The following is a 15553-nucleotide window of genomic DNA, read 5'->3' as shown; positions in this document are numbered from 1 at the left end:
ATTTATTAGTTTTTAAATTTGAAGAAGGAATGCCAAGGCTTTTACGTCTAAGTCTGAATGTATAAATAAATTTCAATAAATCCCATTTTTAAATTTTTTGTTTCATTGACCAAATTAGTATTTCTATTTTCATTATTTGGTATTAAATCTGTTTCTCTTTCATCCTTAGCAAGCCTTTTACAAATAAATTACATTCATATCCTGATAAGTTATATAAAGAAATTTTTAGTTCTAGATTACAATAATTACAAAATCGATAAGGTAAAGAATGAGGAAGTTCTATGCAGAATCGGAGGGGAAAGGAATTTGTGGAAAACACTGAGAAGGAGAAGAGACTAGACAGTAGGACATCAGGGAATGACTTCCATGTTAGTAGAGAGAGACGTAGAGGGTAAAAACTGTACAGGAAGACAGAGATTGAAATACATACAGCAAATAATTTAGGATGTCGATTGCAACTGCTACTCTGAGATGAAGAGGTTGGCACAAGAGAGGAATTCGTGGTGGGCTACATCGGACCAGTCAAAAGACTGATGACCCTAAAAAAGAAAGGAAGAAATCATGATGAACTTGAGTTAGAACAGGAAAAATTAAATAATCCTGTGACACTAATACTTGTTTTACTTATGTACATACTTACTTACTTACAGACTATAGAAATCGTTGAACTGAGTAATTAAAACAGTTTTGAGATACTTATAATGAATCATTGTGTTTCAGCAAAGTTTGTTATACCTTATCTTACTTCTGTTTTTCGAAAAAACAGAAAAAATGATCAGTCAGTTGATTCGTGATTATCTGGCAATGGTAAATTGCAGAATTTTATTTTAAAAAATTCAGGAATGAAACTTTGGCCGAAGAACTATGGAATATAGATCAACCAAATTATTTTTGTATATATACTTTCATTACAAATTATCCTATTTACGTTGTAAATATGACATGAAGAAAAAATTCTATTGCAAATACAATAATATATGAAATTATGCACTACCCAAATTATGTACTATATTGATAGCAAATTTCTTGTGATACTTTGGCTTATATAATTTTTATGGACCTATGATATTAAAAACAGAATATTAATTTTTATCTTTTGTTATGAAACAGAATCATTAGCTTGAGAAAACAATAAAAATTACTTTTCAAAAGTTATGGACAAATTTCATTTACATATATGTAGTCCTCCAATATATGTTATCTTTAAATTTGGATACACAGAATTTCAACACTAATTTACTGTGTCTCTAAATTCCTTAATAAAATTTTCAACTAATTGTTGGGCCTTAGAAATATAAAACGAATTAATCCATAATAAAACTTTCTGACTGTGTTTGATATTGTGAAATATAAATAAATTTGTTATATCCTTAAATTCTCTAACAAAATGTTGAGACAATTTATAGGAAAAACAAATAACTCCATTCACCTTCATTTTCAAATGTTTCTTTCTTCATTTTAATATAATAACCAACACATATGATTTAGCTTTCTTTTGTTAAATATAAATTGAATAATTATTTACGCTCTAAATTTTTATTAATTTTCGAATTTAGGATGTTCATAAAAAATTAATAAAACATTTTGATTATGATTAAGGTTAGGTTTATTAATGAAAAAAGTATGAGAGAAAATAAAAATAAAAAGCATGTTTATATTTTTAAAATTTAGTCTCAGAATGTCTTACTTTTTCAAATGCAGTTTTTCAGTTAAACAAATTATCATTAACTGATTCTAAGTTATTTTCATTTTTAGGTAAAATAAACGATTTTATCTGATTTTTTATGTCATTTTATTTTTGGTTAAAATTTATAATTTTTCTGATTTTTGTTAATTTTTGTTTAGGAATTTCCGTTATTTCTCTATTTCTTTAATATAGAGAGGTGTGCTTGAAACTGATTTGGATTTCAATTGCTTGTAGGAAGCAAATGAAGCTGCACACAAAATGTTTGCATTCACTCCATGTTCTTGCTACTAACAAGCATTATTGAACTGTATCCAACAATAAAGCACAATCAAGGAATGGGGGCATACATCATTACATATATCACCAAGAGTTGAAGAAATTAAGATTTAGTAAAAATATATATCCCATAGAACCATTACTGAAAATGTAATGAAGAAAGACGTGACAGCAAAGACATCCATTTAGCAAGGAATGAAATATGTTGACACATTGTTGTATTATGTCATCCGCACCATATAAACTGAATACAATTGAAGAAAACTGTAGCCTGGTCAGTCCTGATTTCAGATGGTAAGAGCTGCTGGTACTGTTCGACTCTGGCGCAGACTGGAAGAAGCCATGTACCAAAGTTGTCGATAAGGCACTGTGCAAGCTGGTTGTCGCTCCGTAATGGTATGCACTCTGCTTATGTGGAAGAGACTGGTTCCTTTGTCCAACTAAATTGATCATTGACTGGAAATAGTTATGTTTGCTACTTGGAGACCATTTGCAGCTGTTCGTGGACTTTATGTTCCAAAAAAATTATCGAATATTTATGAATGACAGTGCACCATCTCACTGACCCACAATTGTTCACGATTGGTGGAAGAACGTTCTGGACAATTAGAGTCAATGATTTGTCCACCCATTGAACATTTATGGGACATAGTCAAGAGGTATGTTCAAGCAGAAAATCCTCCAATAGCAAATATAGATGGCTGTACAGGCAGCATGACTCAATATTTCTGCAGGGGCTTCCAACAGCTTGTTAAGTCCATTCCATATCGAGCTGCAGCACTACCCTGGACAAAAGGAGGTGCAATATGATATTAAAAGATATCCCATGACTTCTATCATCCTACTGTAATTATTACAGCTTTTTCGATCTGCTCTGAAAAATTGAGTGCACATTAAGTCTTGACTAGATTTCCTGTTTTCTCACTTTCTCCAGCTCAAATGTAGGAAATGTAAAGCTCTTATTTTAAGAAGACTTTTGCCATATTTTACTAACTCGCTGTTAATGCTAACTAAACCAGCTGCATTTGTATTTGCATTGTTTTTAAATAATTCTGTTAATTAGTACATCTTTCTTTCCTCAAATTTATACATCTCTGCTTGTTCCATTAACTTTTGGTCATACAGTAACTTTTTACAATGTCCCATTGTTTTGAGGTTATTGTATTAATATTTAATACAGATTTTTCTTTTCTATTTGCGTGTACAATTGCTTTAAATGTAATTTCTTGTTGTCCATCAATGCCACTTCATGGAGTATTTGTATATCTGTCCCCACTTGTTCTGTTGCCTTTTTGCATCCTTGTTTACCAATTGCTCTTTTTCGATTATATTCTGCTCTTAAATCTGGCGTTTATCCTTGTAGATACTTTAGCTGTGCTTCACTTTTATCTCTTATTAATTTTTCTATTTCCTCATACCATGTTATTAATCCCTTCATATTAAATTAATCTTGGGTCTAATATTTCAAAACTCACTTCTGAAGACTACTACTTATATTCTCGCTTCCTTCATTAATATCTTCATTGTGAGTTTCGTTAGCAATTGTCCATTTATTCTCTTTTGTATAAGGTTTCTGTACTTTTATCCCATACTTTGAATGTTGTTTATTTATGTGTTATTACTCCTTCTCCACTTTGTGAAAATATTCATTTCAATAATCATCTTCGATCCTTTTGAATTTCCCATCAGTTCCTTTAATCCTTTCAACTTTTTCTTTGATTCCGTTGCAGATAGTATAACTATTTTTCCACTTTCATTCCTTCAGTTTGTTCACGTTCTTTATTGGCACGTTCCCTGATATTCCAAACTGCTGTCTTATGCTGTCTTGTATTCCATATTTTTCTTCCTGTGTCTTTTTATACTTTGATCCACATAATGTTTATCCCTCTGGCTAATTATCTGCTGCAGTGTGTATCTGGTTAATATTTTTGCTAGTACAAGTTACTGCCCCCTTGTTTTATCTCTGTTCCTGGAGGACAGATAGTTCTGATCTTAGGTGTTCTTCTCCTTCCCCTAGAGAAACTGTATTCACAATTGGGTGTTCTTTCCCTAGAGAGGATGCGTTCACTATTGGGTGATCTTCCTCTAGAGAAGCTCTACTCACCACAGATACAGCAGGCTCTGTATCCGTTGTAGGTCAGTCTTTGATTCATATCCAGCATTCTAGCAAGCTAGGCTTGCCTGAAATAGATCTCTAGAACACTGAGCCCTCCTACCACACTAAGGTGAGGTCCACTGGAGGACATACAGGCTGTAACTAAGAAAGGTCATGATGATTTCTGCATCAATAAAAGATCCGGTTTAAGCTCCATATTATGGTCTCTGCGACAGGACTGTTGATGTGGAGCTATTCGTATGAAAAGCATTGAACTACTAACAAAATAGTAACATTCTGCAAGTTAGAATGTGGGATGCTAGAAAGTCTGGAAAGGTAAATGCAAAACTTCAGTCTCGATATAGCGCGGGTTAGTGAAGTAAAAGAAAAAGAAGGTTGGTATTTCTGACCAAACAAATATAGGGTATAATAGACAGTAGCAGAAAATTGCATAACAGGAGTAAGATTCGTTATGTAGGGCAGTGTGTGAGCTACTATGAACCGATGAGTGATATGGATGTTGTCATTCATGTTCACACCAAATCAACGTCAATAACAATAGTTCAGGTATACATGAAGTCGTCACAAGCAGAAGATAAATAGAGAAAGCGTATGAACATATTGAACAGGTATGTAATACATATAAAGGGAGTTAGTAATCTGATATGAAAGATTAGAATGAGGCAATAGGGGATACAACAGAATAAAGAATTGCCAGAAAATGTAGGCTTGGTAGTAGGACTGTGACAGAAGGAAGGCTGAGTTCTGCAAAATAATTCCGCTAGTTCTTGGGAATACCCTGTTCAAAAAACATAAGATGGGAAGGTGCACTTGGAAAAACTCAGTGACTTCAGCTGCATTACATTATGGTCTCACATAGGTTCCAATAGAGATATAACGGATTGTAAGGCATACTCGGAGCAGGTTAGAGACTCGGATCACAATTTGGTAACAAGGAAGAGAAATCTGAAGTTTAAGAGAATAGCCCCAAAGGTTCAGTGTACAAAGAAGTATAGAGGAATGATGAGACGCATTTGAAATTCTCTGAGGCTGTAGATGTTGTGATAATGAACACCATGATAGGAAATTCGTTTGCATAAGAATGGTCATATCTAAAAAGAGCAATCTTACAGGGTGTTTCAAAAATGACCGGTATATTTGAAACGGCAATAAAAACTAAACGAGCAGCCATAGAAATACACCGTTTGTTGCAATATGCTTGGGAGAACAGTACATTTTCAGGCGGACAAACTTTCGAAATTACAGTAGTTACAATTTTCAACAACAGATGGCGCTGTAAGTGATGTGAAAGATATAGAAGACAACGCAGTCTGTGGGTGCGCCATTCTGTACGTCGTCTTTCTGCTGTAAACGTGTGCTGTTCACAACGTGCAAGTGTGCTGTAGACAACATGGTTTATTCCTTAGAACAGAGGATTTTTCTGGTGTTGGAATTCCACCGCCTAGAACACAGTGTTGTTGCAACAAGACGAAGTTTTCAACGGAGGTTTAATGTAACCAAAGGACCAAAAAGCGATACAGTAAAGGATCTGTTTGAAAAATTTCAACGGACTGGGAACGTGGCGGATGAACGTGCTGGAAAGGTAGGGCGACCGCGTACGGCAACCACAGAGGGCAACGCGCAGCTAGTGCAGCAGGTGATCCAACAGCGGCCTCGGGTTTCCGTTCGCCGTGTTGCAGCTGCGGTTCAAATGACGCCAACGTCAACTTATCGTCTCATGCGCCAGAGTTTACACCTCTATCCATACAAAATTCAAACGCGGCAACCCCTCAGCGCCGCTACCATTGCTGCACGAGAGACATTCGCTAATGATATAGTGCACAGGATTGATGAAGGCGATATGCATGTGGGCAGCATTTGGTTTACTGACGAAGCTTATTTTTACCTGGACGGCTTCGTCAATAAACAGAACTGGCGCATATGGGGAACCGAAGAGCCCCATGTTGCAGTCCTCAAAAAGTACTGGTCTGGGCCGCCATTTCTTCCAAAGGAATCATTGGCCCATTTTTCAGATTCGAAACGATTACTGCATCACGCTATCTGGACATTCTTCGTGAATTTGTGGCGGTACAAACTGCCTTAGACGACACTGCGAACACCTCGTGGTTTATGCAAGATGGTGCCCGGCCACATCGCACGGCCGACGTCTTTAATTTCCTGAATGAATATTTCGAGGATCGTGTGATTGTTTTGGGCTATCCGAAACATACAGGAGGCGGCGTGGATTGGCCTCCCTATTCGCCAGACATGAACCCCTGTGACTTCTTTCTGTGGGGACACTTGAAAGACCAGGTGTACCGCCAGAATCCAGAAACAATTGAACAGCTGAAGCAGTACATCTCATATGCATGTGAAGCCACTCCGCCAGACACGTTGTCAGAGGTTTCGGGTAATTTCATTCAGAGACTACGCCATATTATTGCTACGCATGGTGGATATGTGGAAAATATCGTACTATGGAGTTTCCCAGACTGCAGCGCCATCTGTTGTTGAAAATTGTAACTACTGTAATTTCGAAAGTTTGTCTGCCTGAAAATGTACTGTTGTCCCAAGCATATTGCAACAAACGGTGTATTTCTATCGCTGCTCGTTTAGTTTTTATTACCGTTTCAAATATACCGGTCATTTTTGAAACACCCTGTAGAAGGCATATAGGAATACTTGCGAAGAAATCTTTGCTAACAGATAAGCCAGTTTAGTTGATCGACGCAAGTAGGAAACATAAAAATGCTCAGGGAAAACAGGAATACAGCAGAATAAGTCATTTAGGAGAGGAACATATGTAAATTGCAGGGAAGTGTAGTCGGAATGGATGCAGAAAATGAGAAGAAATCGCAACCACAATGATCATCGGCAGCCCGCGGACTAGGGGTAGCGTCTTTGATTCATAATCAAAACGTCTTCGGTCCCGGGTTCGATCCCCGTCACTGCCTAAATTTTGATAAATAATCAGCATTGGTGGCCGAAGACTTCCGGCATAAGAAGTCAGCCTCATCCTGCCAACGGCCTTGTCAAAGAGGGCGGAGGAGCGGTTAGAGGTTCAGGGCACTCTCTTGTCCTAGGGGTGGGAAATTGCCCCTAAAGGCGGAAGAATCAGCAATGATCAACGACATGAGGGTGCAGAAGGCAATGGAAACCACTGCATTAAAGGCACGTAACGTGTATACACAGGATATGTGGCCTGTAATTGAAGAAGTGTCATGATGATCTCTCCAGTGGCAAAAGATTCCGGAATAGTCCCCCATTCGGATCTCCGGGAGGGGACTGCCAAGGGGGAGGTTACTATGAGAAAAAGATTGAATAATCAACGAAAGGATAAAGTTCTACGAGTCGGGGCGTGGAATGTCAGAGGCTTGAACGTTTTAGGGAAACTAGGAAATCTGAAAAGGGAAATGCAAAGGCTCAATCTAGTTATAGTAGGGGTCAGTGAAGTGAAATGGAAGGAAGACAAGGATTTCTGGTCAGATGAGTATCGAGTAATATCAAGAGCAGCAGAAAATGGTATAACAGGTGTAGGATTCGTTATGAACAGGAAGGTAGGGCGGAGGGTGTGTTACTTTGAACAGTTCAGTGACTGGGTTGTTCTAATCAGAATCGACAGCAGACCAACACCGACAACGATAGTTCAGGTACACATGCTGACGTCGCAAGCTGAAGATGAACAGATAGAGAAAGTGTATGAGTATATTGAAAGAGTAAATCAGTATGTAAAGGGGGACGAAAATCTAATAGTCATAGGTGACTGGAATGCAGTTGTAGGGGAAGGAGTAGAAGAAAAGGTTACAGGAGAATATGGGCTTGGGACAAGGAATGAAAGAGGAGAAAGACTAATTGAGTTCTGTAACAAGTTTCAGCAAGTAATAGCGAATACCCTATTCAAGAAACACAAGAGGAGGAGGTATACTTGGAAAAGGCCGGGAGATACGGGAAGATTTCAATTAGATTACATCATGGTCAGACAGAGATTCCGAAATCAGATACTGGATTGTAAGGCGTATCCAGGAGCAGATATAGTCTCAGATCACAATATAGTAGTGATGAAGAGTAGGCTGAAGTTCAAGACGTTAGTCAGGAAGAATCAATACGCAAAGAAGTGGGATACGGATGTACTAAGGAATGACGAGATACGTTTGAAGTTCTCTAACGCTATAGATACAGCAGCAGGCAGTACAGTTGAAGAGGAATGGACATCTCTAAAAAGGGCTATCACAGAAGTTGGGAAGGAAAACATAGGTACAAAGAAGGTAGCTGCGAAGAAACCATGGGTAACAGAAGAAATTCTTCAGTTGATTGATGAAAGGAGGAAGTAAAAATATGTTCCGGGAAAATCAGGAATACAGAAATACAAGTCGCTGAGGAATGAAATAAATAGGAAGTGCAGGGAAGCTAAGACGAAATGGCTGCAGGAAAAATGTGAAGACATCGAAAAAGATATGATGGTCGGAACGACAGACTCAGCATACAGGAAAGTCAGAACAACCTTTGGTGACATTAAAAGCAACGGTGGTAACATTAAGAGTGCAACGGGAATTCCACTGTTAAATGCAGAGGGGAGACCAGATAGGTGGAAAGAATACATTGAAAGCCTCTATGAGGGTGAAGATTTGCCTGATGTGATAGAAGAAGAAACGGGAGTCGATTTAGAAGAGATAGGGGATCCAGTATTAGAATCGGAATTTAAAAGAGCTTTGGAGGACTTACGGTCAAATAAGGCAGAAGGGATAGATAACATTCCATCAGAATTTCTAAAATCATTGGGGGAAGTAGCAACAAAACGACTATTGACATTGGTGTGTAGAATATATTGAGAATGCGCTAGGTGACGATCAGTTTGGCTTCAGGAAAAGTAAAGGGACGAGAGAGGCAATTCTGACGTTACGGCTGATAATGGAAGCAAGGCTAAAGAAAAATCAAGACACTTTCATAGGATTTGTAGACCTGGAAAAACCGTTCGACAATATAAAATGGTGCAAGCTGTTCGAGATTATGAAAAAAGTAGGGGTGAGCTATAGGGAGAGACGGGTCATATACAATATGTACAACAAACAAGAGAGAATAATAAGAGTGGACGATCAAGAACGAAGTGCTCGTATTAAGAAGGGTGTAAGACAAGGCTGTAGCCTTTCGCCCCTACTCATCAATCTGTACATCGAGGAAGCAATGATGGAAATAAAAGAAAGGTTCAGGAGTGGAAATTAAATACAAGGTGAAAGGATATCAATGATACGATTCCCTGATGACATTGCTATCCTGAGTGAAAGTGTAGAAGGATTAAATGATCTGCTGAATGGAATGAACAGTCTAATGAGTACACAGTATGGTTTGAGAGTAAATCGGAGAAAGACGAAGATAATGAGAAGTAGTAGAAATGAGGACAGCGAGAAACTTAACATCAGGATTGATGGTCACAAAGTCAATGAAGTTAAGGAATTCTGCTACCTAGGCAGTAAAATAACCAATGACGGACGGAGCAAGGAGGACATCAAAGGCAGATTCGCTATGGCAAAAAAGGCATTTCTGGCCAAGAGAAGTCTACTAATATCAAATACCGGCCTTAATTTGAGGAAGAAAGTTCTGAGGATGTACGTCTGGAGTACAGCATTGTATGGTAGTGAAACATGGACTGTGGGAAAACCGGAACAGAAGAGAATCGAAGCATTTGAGATGTGGTGCTATAGACGAATGTTGAAAATTAGGTGGACTGATAAGGTAAGGAATGAGGAGGTTCGACGCAGAATCGGAGAGGATAGGAATATGTGGAAAACACTGGTAAGGAGAAGGGACAGGTTGATAGGACATCTGCTAAGACATGAGGGAATGACTTCCATGGTACTAGAGGGAGCTGTAGAGGGCAAAAACTGTAGTGGAAGACAGAGATTGGAATACGTCAAGCAAATAATTGAGGACGTAGGTTGCAAGTGCTACTCTGAGATGAAGAGGTTAGCACAGGAAAGGAAGTTGTGGCGGGCCGCATCAAACCAGTCAGTAGACTGATGACCAAAAAAAAAAAAAAAAAAAAAAAAATGATCATCGGAAGGCCTGATACAGCAAACAGAAAATTCAAAACACTCTTCGGTGGAATTAAAAACAAAAACTAATAAAGTTCAGAGCAGAATATGAATTCCATTTTTAAACGCAGAGGAGAAATCGGATGGGTGGAAAGTACTGGAGGCCTCTACAGGGGAGTGATACCATCTGTTGACGTCATAGAGCAAACGGGAGTCGATATGGCGCACATATAGGATATGTTGTTACAGTCACAGTTCGACAGAGCTTTCGATGACTTGCGATCAAATAAGGCACAAGGTACAGAAGACATTGTTTCAGAATTCCTTAAATCACTTGGGGACGTGGTAACCAAATGAGTACTAACATTGATATGTAGCACCAGATTTTGGTAAAAATTCTCCATACAATCCCGAAGACGGTAAGGTCAGATAAGAATGAGAACTGTCTCACAATAAGCTCAACCGCTGATGCAACCAGTTTACTAAAACAATAATAGAAAGAAGAATAGAAAAGGAAACTTGTTAGACGACGATCAGTTCGCTCTCGGTAGGGTAAAGCCACCATATGCAAGTCTGATGTTACGATTAACACTGAAAACAAGACTTCAGAATAATAAGAATCATAGAATTTGCCAACAAATAAAATGCGTTGAAAAACGTAATTTAGTACAATATGTTTAAAATTCTGATAAAAATGAGAGTAGACTACAAACAAGGTGGAAAATATATATAATATGCATGGGAGCCAAAAGAGAACGATAAGACAGGAAGACCAAGAAGGAAACACTCGTATTAAAAAGGACGTAAGACAGGAACGCAGGCTGTCGCTCATACTGTTCAGTCTATGTGTCGAAGAAGCAACGACAGAAATAATACACCAGTTCAGCGGTGGAATTTTAATCCAGGGTGTACGTTTATCACTAACAACATTCGCTCATGAGAGATTCCTGAGTGAAAGTGAAGAAGAATTACAATACCTCTTAAATAGAATGAACAGTTTGGTTAGTACAGACTACTGGTTATGAGCAAAGCGAGAAAAGATAAAAAATAATGAGGAGTAGCATAAATGAGAATAGCGATAAACTTAACACAAAACTTGGTGACCACGAAGTGGACGAATTTAAGGAATTGTGCTACCTTGCAAACAAAATAACCCTTGACGGACCAAGCAAGCAGACCAGCTCATGAAAAAGAGAGCATTCCCGGCCAAAGAAAGGCTGCTAGTATCAAACATAGGCCTTAATTTGAGGAATAAGTAGCAACTGCCAAAATCACAATAGAATGTGATCCTGTTTCATTCACGGTGGGTTCTGAAAGAACATGGCCATTCAGCCACATCCATTAAAGATAACCTGAAGATACCGCACACTGTCAGCAAAGGAAAGAAAATAAATATTCTCGATGAGCTTAAAATCTGCATCCATACCTCCCACTCACCACAACTTATTCTCAACAAACAAGCAAATTTAACAAACAAGTCATTCCTACAAAATTTTAAAGAAATTTTTGAAAACTAAAACTGTTACTCATTGCCCCCATACAAACTAATAGGGAAAAAAGAAAATAAGTACAACGATTACAACGTTACGTAATTTGCCCGCAAACATTCTATACAGATTGTATCATAATTAATGGCGTAAACGCATACAGCTATAAGCACTTATTCATCTTTTAACTATTAAGGTAAGCATTTTAGAGAACATGTTTACTGGATATTATTTCTTGTTTTGGTCCATATTATCACTTCCCAAAACAAGGAAAGCAAAGAACTTGCAGTAGAAGAGACTTGCTTCACAGTATCGAAGATGAAAAATTGTTTGTAGCTCTTAAGGTATGCATTTTCGACCCTATGTTTACTGAGAACTTTTTGTTTCTATTGTCGTGCACTTTCAACTGTATACGTTTACGCCATTAATTATGATACTTCCTGTATATTAAAAATGAATGCGTGGGTCCATAGTCAAGTAACACTTTCATTTTAATAATCTGTAATATCCGTTATGTTTTGTATGTGTGATACCTTTGAACATCTCTTTTCGTATGTAAACATGCTAGATGTTGTGAGTGTAAGTGTTTCTGCAGTTATTAATATCTACTGTATCGAAGCCATAACATGGAAGTACCATTATTTACCATCATGCATAATATGTAGTTAATGTGTAAATAAGTGAGATATTTTTGTAAGAAACGGGATGAACTTAATGTGGGAACGACATACACAGTCCAGCTGCATGTGAGTCCTACAACACTTTACAACATATGTCGCTTAGCAATTTCTAGCTGTTTCAGTCGGGTTTATTTAATCATCATAACATGATTTCTTTTTTTATTTAAACAGTGGTCTTCAACACAGAGGTTTGAAGCATGTAATAGAACGTAAACCACCTGAAGATGTTGAGAAGCCTGAAACCGGTTGTGGTCTAAATAAAGTCACGCTCTTTTGTCACTGGCAGCAATTATTATTCTACAGTCACGTTATTTAACTGCGTGCATTACGGATAAAATTCACTTGAAGAATAAATGTCTCAAAATATACTTTTTGACAGGGGGTTCAACTGCATCCATTATGGATAAAATTTACTTGTGGAATAAACGTCAGGAAATCTACGCTTGGAGCACAGCAGCGTGTAGCAGTGAAGCATGGATGGTGGGAAAACCGGTACAAAATTGAAACAAAGTTTTTGAGATGTGGTGCTACAGAAGAGTGTTGAAAATAAGGTGGACTGATAAGGTATGAAATGAAGAGGTTCCGCGCAAAATCGGAGACGAAAAGAAGATACGGGAAACACTGACAAGAAGAAGGGACACAATGACAGGACATATATTATAACATCAGATAATAACTTCCATGGTACTAGAGGAGGCTGTAGAGGATAAAAACTGTAGAGGAAATTAGAGACTGGAACGCATGCAACAAATAACTGAGAACGCAAGGTGTAAGAGCTACTAAGAGACAAATGGGTTAGCATAGGACAGGAATTCGGGACGATCTACATAAAAGTAAACGTGTCATCAACCTGGACACCGATGTCTATGACGCTCTTGAACTAGCTTTCGTAAGATCTACGTTTCCGGAAACCAAGCTGACTTATGAACAGGAGATTTCTACTCTCTAAAAGGTATAAGAAACATTCCATCATTATATAGTAGACTAACGTCAGTAATGTAGCCCATTCATTATCACATATAATTATCTGTCTTACGAATTCTTTGGAAAAGGGAGTGAACTGGGATTAATTCCACTCCCTAAGTGCCGTGCGTTGCTGTCGCGATCCGTGATACACTACTTCAAGAATGGGAGTAAGTTCTTTCTCGTAGTCTTTGGAGACTCACAAGTATCTTATCCGGTTCACAAGCCTTTCTACTATTAAGCGATATGGTTCCTATCATAATCCGCAATCACTTACTTATCTAAGTGTCTATTATTTCGGTTTTTCTGCAATGGTTGCTTGCTCTGCTTATCTTCTCTCTTTTAAGCGCCTGTCGCCTGACGTAAGGGATGTTGTGTACAACACAGTGTACTCTCTAGAAGGCACCTTATAAATCATGCCAGTCTTTGCTCTACGTCAATCCTGCATTGAGCCAGGCAAGAATTTTTGTGTGCTTCCGAATGCAACATACTTTGTCGTATGTTACAATTGTCCAAAACCGATTCTAGAAATTTAAGTAACAGTATATCGCTGTAGCGAAACTGAATGTAACAGTAATGTTCTTTACAGTCAGTCTTACATAGACGTTGCTACAGCTCAAATGCTTTACACTACACACATCAAAAAAAGGTTTGCGTCGCCTCAGTTCCGAGACTATCGAAACTTGTTCAGAAAATTTGAATAGAGATCAGTATAAACATCATTTCCACCCTTTTTATTGGTCATGAAAACAACACTTTGCAGTTTCTACCACCATACAGCAAGACCTTCAGAGGTGGTAGTCCAGATTGCTGTACACACCAGTACCTCTAATATCCAGAAGCACGTAATCTTGCATTGATACATGCCTGTATCTGTCGTGGCATTCTATTAATAAGTTAATCAAGGCACTGTTGACCAGATTATCCCACTCCTCAACGGCGATTCGGCGTAGATCCCTCAGTGGTTGGTGGGTCACGTAGCCCATAAAAAGCCCTTTTCAATTTATCCAGACATGTTTGATAGTGTTCTTGCCTGGAGAACATGCTGGGCACTCTAGTCGAACGATGTCGTTATCCTGAAAGAAGTCATTCACAAGATGGGGCGAGGAATTGCCGTCCATGAAGATCGAATGCTTCGCCAATATGTTGCCGATATCATGGCAGTATCGGTTGGAGGATGGCATTCACGTATCGCACAGCCGTTATGGTGCCTTCCATTACCACCAGCAGCGTACTTCGACCCCACATGCCACCCCACAACATCAGGGAACCTCCACCTTGCTGCACTCGTTGGACAGTGTGTCTAAGGCGTTCAGCCTATTGTCCGGATGAAGGCATATGCGACACTCATCGGTGACGAGAACGTGATGCCAAACCTGAGCGGTCCATTCGGCATGTTGTTGGGCCCATCTGTACCGCACTGCATGGTCTCGTGGTTGCAAAGATGGACCTCACCATGGACGTCGGGAGTGAAGTTGCACATCATGCAGCCTATTGCACACAGTTTGAGTCGTAACACGACGTCCTGTGACTGCACAAAAAACATTATTTAACGTGATGGCGTTGCTGTCAGAGTTCCTCCGAGCCATAATCTGTAGGTTGCGGTCATCCACTGCAGTAGTAGCCTTTGGGCGGCCTGAGCGAGGCATGTCATCGAGAGTTCCTGTCTCTCTGTGTCTCTTCCATGTCCGAACAACATCGCTTTGGTTCACTCCGAGACACATGGACACTTCCCTTGTTGAGAGCTCTTCCTGGCACAAAGTAACAATGCGGACGCGATCGAACCGCGGTATTGACCGTCTATGCATGGTTGAACTACAGACAAAAAGAGTCGTGTACCTCCTTCCTGGTGGAATGACTGGAACTGATTGGCTGTCGGACACCTCCGTCTAATAGGCGCTGCTCATACATAGTTGTTTACAGCTTCGGACGGATTTAGTGACATCTCTGAACAGTCAAAGGAACTGTGTCTGTGATATAATATCCACAGTCTACGTCTATCTGCAGGAGTTCTGGGAACCGGGGTGACGCAAAACTTTTTTTGATGTGTGTATATATAGTGATATTCGATAGCCCTGTTATGAAACTAGGAAAAAATCTAATCATAACTAGACTAAAAAGACAAACATTTGATATATTATACAAATATGGTGCGACAAGACTTGAAATTTAAGAACTATTCCACGGGATGTCCTTTGGTGTAAAGACTTGTTACAGTAAGTCCAATGTCATCATACATGCAGTGCTCCACCAATGGATTGGCTGAAGACACTCTATACGCCATAAAACATGCATATGAGGCTGTGAATGCCCTCTATGAGTGCTGTTACATCTTA

Source organism: Schistocerca americana, chromosome 4 (genome assembly GCF_021461395.2).
Source record: "Schistocerca americana isolate TAMUIC-IGC-003095 chromosome 4, iqSchAmer2.1, whole genome shotgun sequence".
Taxonomy (NCBI): Eukaryota; Metazoa; Arthropoda; class Insecta; order Orthoptera; family Acrididae; genus Schistocerca; species Schistocerca americana.
Note: the sequence above shows the minus strand (reverse complement) of the source record.